Here is a 3,100-nt window from a genome sequence, read left to right as displayed (position 1 = left end):
ACAAATCTCAAGACAAGAAGAAAGACAGAGAAAACTACTCAGATCTCATGGGGAAAACACAACAAAACTCAGAATTTGTATATAAAAGCAAAGTCATACAACTACAACAAGTAAATAACACTTATCTCTAATTTCTTCCCAAGCAAACTCCTCAAAGTTCCTCTGAATCTCTTCCTTTCTTTACAACATACAGAATTCCTCTTTCGAGTGTCAAGGAGGAAGAAATCTCTCACTTTCCCTCCACTCTTACAATTTCTCAAGGAATTCCTCACAATTAGACTCTCTACACTTTCCCAACACTTAACAAACTAACCTCCTCCCTAGCATCCCTCTATTTTTGACCAAAGTCTTCTCTTTAAAGATGTGGATGAGTTTTCCCAAGAGTTGCCTAAGCATCCCTCCAAAATTTGTCCTCATCCAATGCATTGTTGGACATAACCACCAATCTTGCCGTCGGCTGCCTCGAGGGTGCCGTTAGCGGGCTTTCTAAATCATTTTATCTGGAGTCTTAAGAATTTCTTGTCGTCGGCGCCGTTGGGCTCGCCGTCGGCGGCCTAGTTCAAATCTTCACATTTTGGTCCTTTTCGCTCCAAATTTGCTCCTTTTTGCATCTTTTTTCTCCAATGGCCCTAATTCACCATTCCTACAACAAAACATCAAAAATACCTTTCTTTAAATATCATAAAAAATAGTAAAAAATAGGTACAAAAATCTCAACATATTTTCCTTTTGTCAAACCTCTAATAAAAGAGAGAAAATTCTAAGGCTTGATAGGAGTTTTGGGGGAGTTTTTTGAGGGATTTTCAAAAAGGCGAGAGAGAGAGAGAGAGAGAGAGAGAGAAAGTCAAGGGCTTGGAGATTTTCTTTAAGGATTGTAAGAGGAGAGGGAAGGTGAGAGATTTCTTCTTCATTATACTTCTAAGAGAGAATTAAGAGTTCTTGTAAAAAGGGAAAATACTTGAAGAGAACTTCTAGGGATTTGCTTGGGAAGGATTGTGAGATAAGTTGTGTTATTAAGTTGTGTTAGATAAGTTGTGTTATTTTATTTCTTTATTTTATAAACTTATTTTTATATATGAAATCCGTGTTTTTTCAAATCCTTCTCATGAATTCTGAGTAGTCTTCTTTATCATTCTCCCTACTTTGAGATATGATTGTGAAGAAAATATTTTATTTTATATGGTTTTAAATGTCAATAATTTATGATGATTTGAACTCCAATCTCCATTTACTTTTCGATCTCGCTAATTGAAATGCTAAAATGTGTTGAGAAGCAAATGTTCCAAAAGGGCTATGATCTCTACAACATGGGGAGAATCACATTTGATTCCATGGGAGAGGATGTCATCCATGGGATTGAGTGCAAATAAATAAGGAAAATAACTTTGTTAGATGTAGAATTGGATATACTTGTTAAGAGGAAAAATGGAGATTTTAAGGTGACAGATTAAAATCCCCAATTTGGTCCAGTTGATTGAAAACTAATGCGAGATTGTTAGTCCTCAGGCGAGGAAGTAGTGGGAGATCTGAAGTGGCAGCTGGTATTCCCATCCTCCCAGCCTAACCACATAATTAGGAACCAAACTCTAGATTAGTCAATGTTCTTTATGCACTTATAGGAGGGTAAAGAATAGGATTGCTCTTACTTGGCACAAAATAATTTATATATATGTAATTTTTCAAATAATTTTAATTTCTTCACAATCCATATACTCATTATAAAGGAAAAGGATGCTTTCGTAGATTTAAACTCTTCATCACAAAAACTTTGTTTAGTTTTCATAAGTTTGCTCTCGATAGTTTAGTAATTAGTTTAATTAACCTACTCTTTTAACTACATTTTATTTAACATTCACTCATTTACTCAAAATTCAAATTTTCTACTTCACTTTTGTAGTTTAAAATTGTAGTTTACATTATAATCTTAACAATTTACTTATAAGCATTTCCAACTCCCCTGTAGTTTACATATCTAGGACTCCATTAGAGCCTTTTATTACTTGAGCGATACATAAACTTGCGTTATTTTTAGGAGATTTTGCAATTTAAAGATTTTTAGAAGATAGAAAACTATTTTCACTAAAGTTATTTTTGTTTGGATTAAATTGCATATTTACTATTGTAGCTGCCATGTGTATATTGTAATATTGAAAAATATTTGTAAAATTAACACACTAAATCCACCTGCATCAAGTTTTTGGCGCCGTTGAATTAAGGGAAAGTAGTAGTAAGTTAGTTTATAATTTAAATTAATTTATATTTTAACCAAAAAAAGTGATTGTAGTTTAGTTCAAATATTTTCATATTTAAGTGTTTTTGCTTATTTTAAATTACTTATTGTATTTTTTTATGTGTAGTGTAAGATATGAACATTTAGTACATTACAATTCAGAGTTCGAAAGAACTATTCGAAAAATTAGAAAATAATAAAAATAGATAGATCATTTTAGCAAAATGACTTGTAATTTGAGTAATGCTGGAAATAAAAATGAATATCATCAGAAACCTTTAAGAGATTATGGAAATCCTACAATAGATAAAATTCATTTAAGTATATAAAATCCTGCTGTGGTAGCCAATTTATTTTAGCTTAAACCTGCTATTATCAAAATGGTACAAACCAATCAGTTTGGAGGAACACCAAGTGAAGATCCTAACTTACACCTTGCTAGTTTTCTAGAATTGTGTGCTACTTTTAAATATGATGTAATGTCGAATGAGGCCTTCAAACTTAGAATTTTTTCTTTTTCATTAAGAGAGAAAGCTAAAATGTGGTTAAACTCGTGTCGGCACTATTTTCGTTAAGGAGTTGCCCGTTGGAAGCTGTCGGTTGCCGAAATTGAAATATCGTCGCCCTCTTATATATATTTTTTTTTGTGAAAGGAGTTGCTTATGAATCCCTACATGTTGATGTAAAAAGGACTAGTACAGACATCAGAGAGGAGGCTGGGAACTTCACAATTTGTTTCAGAACAGGAACCCAGGAAATCCCCCAAAAAAACTAGGTGTCACCCTCAAAAAAGAAAAACTACAATGACTCAACAGAAGGAAAAAAGTGTGAGATTGCATCTGCCGTGTGATGTGAGATTGCATCTGCCCC

This window comes from Phalaenopsis equestris, unplaced genomic scaffold, assembly GCF_001263595.1.
Source record: "Phalaenopsis equestris unplaced genomic scaffold, ASM126359v1 Scaffold000403, whole genome shotgun sequence".
NCBI classification, from domain to species: Eukaryota; Viridiplantae; Streptophyta; class Magnoliopsida; order Asparagales; family Orchidaceae; genus Phalaenopsis; species Phalaenopsis equestris.
This window is presented reverse-complemented; position numbering follows the sequence as displayed.